This window comes from Hirundo rustica, chromosome 12, assembly GCF_015227805.2.
Source record: "Hirundo rustica isolate bHirRus1 chromosome 12, bHirRus1.pri.v3, whole genome shotgun sequence".
NCBI classification, from domain to species: domain Eukaryota; kingdom Metazoa; phylum Chordata; class Aves; order Passeriformes; family Hirundinidae; genus Hirundo; species Hirundo rustica.
Genome location: NC_053461.1, coordinates 16,020,755 through 16,033,284, shown reverse-complemented (window position 1 = coordinate 16,033,284; position 12,530 = coordinate 16,020,755). Strand labels below are relative to the sequence as shown.

The window sequence follows — 12,530 nt, the reverse complement described above, 5'->3', positions numbered from 1 at the left end:
AATTTTCCTTGCTTCTCTCTGCTATTTGACATTTATTCATTGTGTACTTTTCCGTCTCATTAATTTATTAAGCATCGATGGCGGTGCAGGCCTTTGATCCACTTAAAAATTAACTGCCTACGCCTGTCTGCTAACCAGTTCTTGGCCATAGCAATATTCCCTCTCTCCTGGATATTTTCTCTCTCATCAAGAGGCTCTTTGCCAGTGCCTGTGCCTGAGATTATTTTAAAGATCACGTGAGGTTTTTTTGAGTTTCCCATATTCTTTTCAGATTTTCTTGCAGAAGGGCACAGTTTTGCCCTGTGGAAATGTTTGGTTCAGCGAGGTGTGTGCAGCTTTTGCTGACTTCCCAAAATAATCAGCTGTTTTGGCAAGGAAAAAAAAAAAAAAATCGTGGCTGGGAAATGGATTTGTCTTGAGCGTTTCTCAAAGAAGGGGATTAACGGGAAGGGATCTCCGTGCTCGCAGCTCTGTTGCTCTCTCCTTGCAGAGCTTTTGGGCGAAACCATCTGGCCCTGAGAAGCTGCACTTTTCTCTGTGCTGCTGACTCAGGTGATGCTGCACCCCTCCTCCGCCAGAAACTCCTGGGTGTCCCTCATGCCAAATCTATTACTTCAATATCCTCTTTTACAGGGCTGCTTCAATCCTGTCCACACTCCCAGATTTTAATTTTTTTTTTTTTTTGATAACTGCTCTCTTCCTACACGAGGTAAAACACATCACTACAATGTACCACAGCCCCCAAAACCTAAAGGTGCAGTCAGAGTTCCCTGCTGAACTTTGGTCCCCAGAAGGTGGGAGCTTCTCTCCTTGGAAGGAGCCCTTCCAAAAGCTGCCTCCGAGTTGCTAAGAAACAGCCTGTCACCGTGGCATGGGCTGTAGGCAGTTCTGCACAGGTAATTAGAAGTCACTCCCACTTCATTATTAACTATTTGTTGACTTTTTGTTTCTTCCTTTTAAATAATTTTCCTCCCCAGAGCGTTCAGCGCTCCTGGTACGTCTGCATCAATTATGCATCGCCTGTGTGATTTTTCTTCCTGCGGGAACTTGGCTTGCAGAGGCTCTTTGTGATGCTCCAGCCATGACCTAGCCCTCCTTTGCTGAATAATTCCTACCGAGACAACACAGTTTCCCCGCTGTGTTTTCCACGCTGCTCTGTCTCAGCAAGGCAAATAAATCAGGCTGTCTCCCACCACCAGGCAGCCTTGTTTGCTCAATTTTGCCATTCCATTTCTTGCTTTATTGAATAAGCATGTATTTATGTACCTTGTGTCCTTTCTCTGCCTGCCCGTATTTTTTATTGAGCTCCTCTACCGGCCGCACGGTCGGATTTTCCTGACAGAGTTTTGGATCTTAAAATGCTATTTCTTCAGACCAGCTGTCACTTCTGTCCTAACCTTGTCCCATGAGGTCTCTGTGCACCGCTTACGTGTCTAGCTCTGCCTGCCCCCTCACCTTCTCCACAGCTTTTTTACTTTTAATGTCTCATACACAAAGTCTGGTTGGGATTTTTTTCCCCCTTCTCTTTAATTAGGGTGACTCTCTTATTTTTGGCACTCTCCAAAAACCGGCACCCCTCCAGTGAGAGCCCCTCCGCAGCCTTTGTGTTCTTCGCGCCTCCTCCTTGTGCTGGTACGGCGCCGAGCTTGTGTCTCTCCGGGGGTTAGCGGGGAGATGCTGCTGCACCAGCCCCAGCCTTAAATCTCCCCCCCAGCCATAGAATCAGTCTCCAGCCTGACTGAGGGGTTTATTTCAGCTCATCTCAGCCTGCACTGGAGCCGTGGTGTGTGGCTCATGGGGGAGCCTCAAGCTCCTCTTGGCTGGAGCCGATACCCAGTGATGACCGGGGAGAGATGGGGCAGAGATGAGATGGGGGAGAGATGAGATGGGGGAGAGCAACCCCACGGTGGGGATCTGCTCCCACCCCACGCTCTGTCATCCCCCACCCGAGGAGTTCAGGCTTTAGCACTGGAGAGGGAGCTTTTCGTGCTGAATCACCCTTTTGGGAACACGCCTCTTGGTCGGATTTTCCCACCCCAAATCTTCATTTCTCTCAGGAGAGCGCTGTGGAGCTTTGGGGACGTGGGGGAACAGAAAAACCTTTTCCCTAATGGCTCGTATTGCTGCTCAGTGACCGCCTGCCAAATTCAATGTCGGGAGATGCTGAGGTCTGTGGGGCCGGGAGTCGGTGCCTAATGAAGGCACGTCAGGCTGGGAATGAGGTTTTTATACCCCGCGCAGCAGAACTCCAGGATGTTATTTATAGCTGCTCACTTGCACCACGAGCACCTGTGGAGACTTTATTCTCCAGCCCCTCAGTGGAATCACAAATGACAGAAAGAGCTGAAGATGTAATGACCCTTGAAGTAGGAGAAATTATTTACCAAACCGTAGATAAGACGACAGATCTCTCCTGCACTGTGTTTAGGGCATCCAATCTATTGCAGATGTTGCCATAGTCATGCTGGTTAATTTAAAATTGCCCTGCCTTCCTTGTGTCTCAAATTCTTTTCTTGGGAAACTAAATCCTTTCATAACCTAAATGCAGCAGAGGAGATGAAAGCGGCTGGTCTGGGGATGTATATGGCCATTCCAAGGGAGCTCTGTGTAATTGTTTTTTAAATGGACATGCTTGCTCTATTTTTTTTTTTTTGGTCTGGTTCATCCTGGTTTTGTTGTTTGTGATATGTCTTCTGACACATGCTCTTTGCCTGGCAATGAAAAGCTACCGAGATTAAAAACCTTTGTGAATTTATAACCGGTGTAGTAAGAGCTCTTCTCATTTTACTGACTTTGTGGCCTCCATAGCAGACATAATGCTATAAAGGGATTAAAAAGGAATGGCTACTATTGGATTTCTGGAATAATTTTCTCTCTGCATGGGTCAAAAGAATAAGGATTAACAACATTATTAGATATTGGAGACAATAGCCCAATCTGTCTGCCTTTAGCTTTTAAAATCTGTCTCTTAGCCGAGCAGGTGACTGTGAAATAGAAGACTTGCCTCTCTCTTGAAATGGACACGGTCCCTACTCCCAAAAATCTTGTTCACTTCAGACCAATTCCTCACTACGAAATACCCAACAGGTCTTTCTCTACCAAAATCAGACAAGGATCCCAGTTTCATCTTCATATGTGAGAGTCTGATTTACATTTGCAAGACATAACGTGGTGAGTCCTAATTTTTCAGGTGTGCTTTCAGCTGCGGTGCCAAGCAGCGAGTTGTGTAAATCTCTCCGGTGTGGGCTTTACTTATCAATAATCAATCACGTGTGAGCAGTAATTTTAGTTTTCCCCCTACTGAGACAAGGTTTTGGAAGCACTCAAGGGATGTCCAACACATGCAGGTGGAGATAACCCTGGGGATTAATTTCACCCATGGCTTTATCAGGGCTCAGTGAGACCCACGGGACAGGAGAGGCTTTGTACCCACAGCTCCTGGATTGCTCTTCCTGGTGGTGCTGCAATCAAAGCTGTCAGGGAAAATGATCTACGGGCAGTAGCTTGATTATATTTGTCCTGAGATACTTCTGCACTAAAGGATGTTCAAGTTTTAATCAGTCTGCATTAACTGTGGTGCTCCTGTAGCTGATCGTGGAAAGAAAGCAACTGTTGATTGCACTAAAAGCATTAAGTGACCTCTGCTAATTAAAAGATAATGTCAGTGCAACTGAGTGGAGTGCCTGGGTCTTTAGCCTTTTAGATAGACACTAAATGAAAATCAAAGGCTTTGGAGGAAATATTTGTGGTAAAGTTAAGAGACTTGTTTGTGGAAATGGCAGGTCATGTTTCATAAAAGGGATTTAATCCATTAATGATATCTAATATGTCGTAGAACCAGCAATTTGCTGAAAAAGAACAAGTTCCCTCCCCAGTTGTGGGATGTCTTTACTTACCCTGCCTTAACTGAAGCATTTTGCCTGGGAAGCTTATAGTGAATCCAGAGTGTCCCTCAGTTGTCCATAAATAAACCAAAAGCTTTTTCTCGCGAATGCAGGTCACCTTTTAAATGACTCAGACGTTCACTGTTAAGTTCTGTGTTCAGTAATAGGGTAGTCAGTGTCTACAAATGCAGCCTTGCCTTTTTTTTCATTAATCTTGGTGTCTGGGAGAGAAAACAAAGCAGGTGGAATAACTATGTACGAGCACATCCCTCGCTCCTTGGAGACGGTCCCTGGTAAATTTTAATCTTCTGCTTTCTGTATTTATACAGATGCAGAACGGAAGCCCTTTGGACAGAGAAGCAATGGCACAACTTCTCTATGAAAGCACATGGAGATGCTGTTGTGTCCTCCAAGGAGCGCCAGTGGCCGGAGAGCTCTTGGAGGAACGCCCAAAGCAGCTGGTAAAAGTGTGGGATCATTTTTCAGGTTTGTGCCTCACTCTGACTCCTTCCTCTGAGAGAAGAAACAGGAAGAAGGAAAGTTTTTTTTTTTTTTTTTTTTTTTTCCCATGCGGAGGAAGTTAAATCCCTCATGGGAATAGAGAAGGGAAATAATGGTTCAAGCTGTGGTGTTGAGAATGAGGCTGACTCCATGCACAAAGCAGAGGCTTTGTGGGGAGGAGAGGAGAGGTGGCTGCTTCCCTTCAGATGAAAGGAAATGTTCTGGAAGCTGAAGGTAATCTCTTCCCAGGCGTTTGTAACCGAGCTTCACAGCTGCCAGATTGCATTTGCTCACCTCCAGCAGCCCTGGCTGGGAGGCTGCAGGGCGAGGAGCAGCACAGCACCGGCTGGGAGCCAGCCCTGCCTGGCCTCTGCCAGGGGCTCCATCCAAAGGGTCTTTGCAGGCAGAAGGTGCCTGAATTGCCACCATCCCAAAAGCCACAGCACGAGCTGGGCTCAGCCTCCAGAGTAGCAAGATTAGAGGGGGATTTTCGGACAGGAAATACTGATTTTTCTCAGTGCCAGCCACCCACCTCACAAAAAATATTGTTCATCTGAAGGGAAACGTAAATGTAAGCCTTTGACACAAATATCCCCTTTAAAGAAGCCTTCCTCCCCCTCAACCTGCTGGCAATAGAAAGTTACATTTACTTATGTGGAACCTAAAAAAAATTAACTTTGAAAACTTTTAACTTTGAAAAAATGTCCTTTCTGTTTGCCCTTAGCACTGAACTTTGTGGAATCCACCCATTGTTCTGCTGAGGTCTCAGCAGTGCCTGATGCCTCATTTCTCTCTTTTGTGTTTTACAATTAACCATTATTTTCAGAGGGTTTTTTAAGAGCAATATGCACACCTGAAGATATTTTAAAGAAACTATCTTAAAACGTTACAAAAAATAAAATAAATACTTGGCATTGAGATTCTTGGAGTGCATGATGAATATTTTAACAGTAAAAAAAATCTAGCCAGAGAGAAATGAGAGGATTTAGTGCTCTAAATAAAACTCTTTGTGGGTTTTAATGTGCAAAGATGGACAACAATGGCTTTAAAGCCTCTCCACAAATACTTACATCTCTGCCCTGGTATTCTCTGTATATGTTATATCCGTAGCCAGTAATGGCCTGTTATGATTTTTAGGTGCTGAGGGAAGGTATCACGCCAGTTTTCTCCTCTAGGACTTTGCATAATAACCTCCAGGCTTTGAGCAGAGAGTTTGGACCTTTGGGAAGACGGTCGTGGATGTAAAGCTGGGGGTTTTTATGCTGTGATGGAAAGTGGAAACCAGAGAGAGGGGAGGGATGTTTGGGAGGTGATCGTTCCCCAGCCCACAGAGGGGCTCAGCCAGCACAAACTGGGGAAAAGCTCTGTGCTCTGTGCTCACATAAATTCTGATTGTGTTCTGACTGCAGTGAGGTTTCAGACCAACGTGGGGCAAGGTTTGGTTGTGCCACTGCTAAATGTTTCCATTTCTTTCCCTCCCTCACACACATCCCCACAGAACTGGAAAAGAGAAGCTTTCTGTAATATCAGCTGTGACAGAGGTGGAGCATTACTGGAGATCTTATTTGTGTAATTGATCAATTCACTAGCTAAGAAAGCCTTTATTATTTGTTTTAATCAACCAAAGGTATTAGCATCCATGAAAGATGTCTTTCTGTATTTATTTCTGTAAAATACTATCTTTGGCCTGAGCAGGGGCCCTTCAGTCCTCCTGTAAAGTTTCATTTCTGCAAACCCTCCTGCTAATCGAATCTTACGTATTTTTCTTCCTTGCTGTTACAGAAACTCCTATTGCTAAATGTAGTGAATGCAATTTCTAAAGTGATGGTGCCAGTATAAATTATTAAAATCACATGGAGTAATAAAAATGTGTTGTTTATAAAATGATACAGAATAAGGCAGTTGGACTCAAGCTTTCAAGTTACTTCAGAAAATTCTCTATATCTATAATCTGGACAAGTGCTACAGTAAGTACAACTGGGTTTTGTCTTCACACGTTTTCTAAAGCAGAATGTTTGGATGCTGTGTTTTTCAGGCTTCCAGCTTTCCTCGAAGAAAATGAGATGATCTGAAGAAAAGAGGTCTGCTCTCAGGTTTCTGATAATTTTTGGAAGCATCTTGGGTTGGAACATTAAAAGCATAATGTCCAAAATCGTAAATTACTTCTGAAAAGCTATGTGGTTTGTTTGTAAAAAGAAGCATTGATAAAATTTGACTGTGTAAAGATAATTTTATATCAAATATATAAATTCATCCATTTAGTACATAAGATCTGTTTTCTTGTTATCAAAACAGAGGAGTTCTTGAGAAACATGAGAAACCCATTCCCCCTTCTCTATAAATTAATAAAAATCATTCATTTGAGGTTTTTTCTTTTTTGCAGCAGGCACTCAGAGAATGGACATGGGCAGTGCCATGGCAAGTTGGAAAGAGATGCTAAACAGCACAGAGGCAAGGTTAGTGTTATCCAAAAACAAGGACCTCAGTGCATAATCTCAGCCGTTGATGGAGAAGATATAGTGAAATGTTGACTTTAATTGCCATGGGACACAGATTAGCAGATGGTCCCATGGATAGACTGCTCTCCATGTCTATAAATAGCATAAGTTAATTTATGCAAGATCTTCCTTTTCTCTTGCAGCTATCTCCCAACGTGTCAATATCTTATTGGCAAGGAAGTACCCAGCCCCGGAGCTGGAATGGAGGCCCCGTTTCCAGCCCTGGAATGGTGGGATTGTGTTACAGCAAAGAAAGACATCTGATCGAGTATCTCCTGATGGAACAGACAGGCTGTGACAGTCTGATCTGAACACACCTTCACTACAAAAACAACTCTGAGGTATCTGCGAGTCAGCTGGAATAACGGCTGGGAGAAGTGGGGGAGGCAGGGATGGGGTCAGGGAGTTTCTCCCGGTTCCATCCCAGCCTGCTGCTGGTGTTCTGCTTTGCACATCCCATCCGCCTTCACCTTCCACCTCCCCACCGCTGGGTGAGCTCCTCTGCTTGGGGAGTCTCTGCCACAGTGTCCTAGGGTGACTGTGTATTCCCAATTGTCTGTTGGGTGCAAAGGGGAGGGGAAGCGCCGTTTGTTTTTCCCCAGGAAAACTCTGCTCATCGGAGTGACCTTGAAGTGGAGGAGTTGGAACACGACAAGGCGAAAGAAGCTCTGTTGTTTTTTTCCCCGGCAGTTAGTTAGTTTAGTGCTAGCGTAGTTAGACGCTGTAGAATAGCTGAAGCTTTTTGCCTTTTTTTTTTTTTTTTCTTTTTTTTTTGCCCCCCTTTTTTTCCCTTCCTTTTTTCCTTTTTTTGCCCTCTCCTCAGAACTGTTCCAACCTCTCCGGACTAAGGACCTGGGGAAGCACTGGGGGCCTCCACAGGGACCCACCCCACCAAGAGCAGCCCTGCACATCTCCTTTTCTCCCAACGTCAGCGGAGACGGAGCAGTGGAGCACAGTGGCTATCTTCAAGAGGAGACTTTCTTTCAGTTTGTTACCCCTCCGTAAGCGGCACGAAGCTCTTGTCATCGGGTATTGTGCTGGGAGTGCTTTGCCTCTTTAATAAACAGGTTTTTTCCTCTTCTCTCTGAGGAAGTCTTTTCCCAAACTGGTTGGGGAAGGGGAGGGGGGCCCCGTGGCAGGGTTTCTCCCAAAATCTGCCTTAAACCACCACACATAGCCACAGGTGAGTGGGGAAAAGGTTTTGGGAGCTGCCGTGACTGTGTGCAGCCAGCAGCCTCCAGCCTGGATCAGGTGTGTCCCCCCTGACCTGCAGACCCCAGAGCTGCCTCAGCTCCTCATCACTGCAGCCCTTTTTCCTCTTCACTGGGCTTTCCCAGGCCTCCCACTCTGTGTCTCTCTGGGCAGTTTCTGTAAAGGAAACGTCTCTTTTTGGTTCATAGCTTTGGCTTCTCTGTGGTTCAGGAAGCCTCACGTTTGGAATTGTCACGGAGTAATTTGGTACTAGAATCTCATGGGCGTTTCTCTTCTGGGCTTGTTAAGCCATTTGTGCCTTGTCCAAAGAATTCCTAGAAACTCCCACTTTTAAGCTCTTCATCCATCACTGTGCAGATGTCAGCATTACAAACCAGGGTCCAAGCAACTTTTTTGTCCAGTTCTCCCTTGCTACTACAATGAGTTAAAGAGGTACCGGTAAATACAAAATAAGCAAAGAATTTTCTAAGCCACCTAAGTACAGGCAGTATTTTAAGGCAGAGCACTTTCTTTTCCCAGCAGTGCCATGGTATCTCTAAGCCCCACAGGAGGGCTGAGCCATCCCCCTTCACCCCCTGGACAGGCAAATGAAAATGTAACAGAGGACCTGCAGTGACTGACTTTGTGCCATTTTGAGCCTGACATCCATCAAAATCAGCCAGCAGAAATATGTGTTGATAGATCAAGGTCCACAACCTGCTCCACGATGAATGTGAACCCCCTTTGGTTCAGTAGGGATATTCTGGATTTACCTACATGTAATTTAGAGCAGATTTTGGACCGTGCCCATGAGCATTATGCCTTTCCCTACAGGAAGGAAGATTGATTCTGACCTTACTTAAACTAAGCAGCTTTAATCGTTCGGGATAGAAACACCAAGACTGGGCTGGGGGCTGGGGACACAGACATGGGAATCCTATAATCTTTGGTTAAGTTGTAATGAAATTGTCCAGGATGAGAAGGAAACAGATGGATTCTGATTAATTTCTCACAAGTGTAGACCTCAGCATCCGATGTAACATATGTGGTGAGCAAATGTCACTCATGCCTCCAAAGTGCAGAAAAAAATCACTATTGTCAGGATGTATTCATTGGCATATTGGCTGCTGAACTCCCAAGGGTGCAAAGATGCTGTGCATTACATTTAGTCCCGAATTAAATATTCAGAGGCAGAGATACCTAACCCTTTCCTGTATGCCTCACTGGTTATCACAGTTGAGCTTAATGAATTGAAAGAGGGAGGGGAAGGGAGATTTCCACCCCCTGCTTTGTAAATCATTATTTACTGTGGAAAGAATATCAAGATGAGTTGGTATTTCTGCCTTGGAGTGTTCAGCTGACTACCAATAGAGCCTGAGTTAGGGAAAATAATGCAGCTTTGAGCTGTAAATGAGCAACTACACGACTTTCATCTTGTATTGATAGAAATCAGAGCCCAGCTCTGTGTTTGTGGAGTTGTTCTGGGTTTTGTCACTTCTATAATCTATTCCATGTAATTGCATATTTAAGGAAAATGTGGTTCATTTATTGATTGCCACTATATTGTTTCAGGCAGGTAAGATAAGAGGCCAGAGCTGCTTTCTCTTGTCTCCACGTAGTCTTAGGGAGTGGAAGGAGCGATGCATGTGAGTAGAGCAAGGCCCCATCTGTGCCGAGGAAAGATATTCATTACAGCTGACTTGTCCTGTCAGAATGACTGCCCCAGACTGCTTCTTGGAAAAGGATGTCACTAAGATATCTATTAGATTATTTCAACCACAAACTTGAGAAATGAATATTGAGTAGTGGGGGCTCCTCTGTGGCTCAGGCTCTGCCCTTGGGTGCAGCTCCCCAATTCCAGTCACCCCCTCTGCAGAATAAAGCAACGTGTCTGTCTGAGTCTTCTCTTCTAAAAATTAATTCCTCCTTAGAAAAACGAGGAAAATTTGATATTTTGCTAACTCACTGTAGATTGAAATTTAATGTCTGTTTTAACTTGCGCATTTCTCTCTCCACCTTTGGCAAACACTGCTCCACTCACATTAGGAGCTGGCTTGTTTGTCTTAATGATCTCCTGTTTAACAAGTGAGTGTGCATCTTTTTAGTTGGGGAAGCTGAATCATCTCAAAAGGAGCTTTATTTCTGATTGAGGAAGGCGTGGCTGACAAGGTTGGGGAAATCTTGAGACAACCACATCAGCTGCTGTCAGACACTGGTTGAAATTGGCTCTTCACGTGCAGCCTTTTGTTTTTTTCCTGAACAGAAAATGCAGCAAAGCTCAGGAATAGCTGGAACTACACTAAGCAGTCCCCATCTGCTGGAGTCATAACCTTCATTTTTCAGACCCCTGGTTTTGGGAAACTTCACCCGAGATTCTTGTTTCCCTTTCTCACTGTTCAAAGTTGTGTCCTGTGCTGGGCTCTGGGCTCCTCTGGCCTCGTGGTTTGACCGCATTGCTCATTAGAGACAACTCAGTCTCTGTGCTTAAACCTTTAAAAATCCTAATGAGACAGACTGGTTTCTCAGGAAGCTGATATGCAATTCACTGTTGATTTTGCTAAAATTCCTGATTTTTTTCATTTCTGGGTTGTTTCCAACTTATTCTTTTTTTCCCCTGGCACTGCCTTAATTATGTAGCAAAAGGAGGTAAAAAATTGTGCATTTGCAAAGCTTGTGAACACAGAGCTCTTCTTTGTCAGGTGGAAACTCTCATTTTCACTTTTTCTCTTTTTTCCATGGTGCCTGACAATGCATCACTTACAGTTCCCTCCTTTAAGCTGGAGTCAGTGCAATGAGTCCAAGTTTGATAATTGTTTATTGCATCCAGACTGCACAAGGCAAAATCACTTAAATCCTCTGCTGATCTCCAAAGTCACTGAACAAGACTAAACTTTCTCGTTTTTCCTTGTTCTATCAGGTGGCACTGGAATTCTCTCTAAATGCCCCAGCCTGCTTTGCTGTCCTGGAGAGCAGGAGCTGTGCTGGGACTCCGTGGCCTGTAAAAGTGACATTGCAAAGGACTTTTTGACCCAGCGTGTGTGGTGTGAACACCTCAAGTCTCATGATGCCGGCTAAATACGTGGTTTGCTGGACAAACCTGCCCCCTGCTTTGGTTGGCAGAGGTTTTTGTGGGTAAACCTGAAGCCATGGCAAGAGGTGAAGCCAAGGAGAGTGGTGGGAGAAGGATTTGTAGGGAAGAGAAAGGGGTGAGTGCGGAGATCTGCGTTAATTAATTGCAAAGCTACGGAGAAAAGGAATATAGAGCCAAGACAGGATTATTTTGTGACCAAAAATATTTCCCTAATTCAGATAAGGGAGACTCTACTCACTCAAGTGAAGCATTTTCAAGAAGCAGAGATGAGGATGGGACCTGAGTGCTCGTTGCCTTTGTCTCTCCAGCTGAGGCATCACACATGAAAGTCCCAATTGCTGCTTCCTGTGTACAGCAAACCGGTAGAGAGATAAAATTGGGGCATAATGATGAATGAAACTGTGGGATGTGTCTTGATTATCCCAGGTTTCTAATGTATAATTGAATTATTTTCTTAAGTGTATTTCAAGCCCTTTGATTTCTGGCCTCTGTTTTTAATTACTCAGCCCCCTCTTGCCCTTGTGCGTTATTATGCTGCTCATTAGCATTCAGTGAGACTGCAGAAGTTTGACTTCTGAATAAAGTGGCGTACAAAAAGGAAGGGATGCTTTTTATCTTACCACTTAATAATTTAAACGGAGCCCTTTTCTTTAATCAATGTTTAATAGTACAATAGTTGTTTGTTTAAACTGCGCTTTGCCTAATTTTGCAAACAAAAAAGGGAGGCAGGATAAACATGTTTAGAAATAATAAGCTTTGTAACCATTTTAATCTTCAGAAGACTTAAAATATCTCCAGCACTTCTAATGTTGGCTCATCTCAACAAGGCAGGAACGTGGGCCCTGAATGTCTCTGTATCATTTATGCAGTGTTAAGAAGCACCAGCCTATTTTTTTTTTTTTTTTTTTTCTAATTTGAGAGAAGGAGAAAACCTTGCTAATTGCAAAACTGAAAGCTACTCAGCAGCGTTAATATTGTTGGCATGGCCGCCAGCTGCGATGATTAGGATGTGTGACAGAGGGAGAGATAATTTGATCACAGGCCTGGGGACCAGAAGCTCCTGTGTCCTGCTCCTTCCCAGTGCACCTGCAAAGGCAAGGAAAACACAGGGGGGAATTTAGTCCAGCCCCACAGCACCCAAGCTCTCTGGGAGGGCCCTGCAGGGCACAGAGGATGCCAGAAATGTGGGTGTAACTCCAGGGTGAGGGAGGGCATGGGAGCTCGAGCCTGGGCATTGACTCGTCAGAGGAAATAGCTTTCTGGGGGATAGCAATTTATTACTGATAGGCTAGTAATTAATAATCAGGTGGGGAGGCTCTGCTTGCTCTGTGTCACCAGCAAAATGTGGCTTTGGATGGGGTCAGA

General features: G+C 44.6%; 1 long non-coding RNA gene across 1 annotated transcript; it reads left to right on the top strand.

Annotated features, from left to right (window-relative positions):
• Positions 1-1,982: 1,982 nt before the first annotated feature.
• On the top strand, positions 1,983-7,507 carry LOC120758287 (uncharacterized). Its single transcript, XR_005702834.2, has 4 exons — positions 1,983-4,370; positions 6,421-6,466; positions 6,769-6,841; positions 7,027-7,507. It is a non-coding gene; the product is annotated as an uncharacterized LOC120758287 (long non-coding RNA).
• Positions 7,508-12,530: the final 5,023 nt, after the last annotated feature.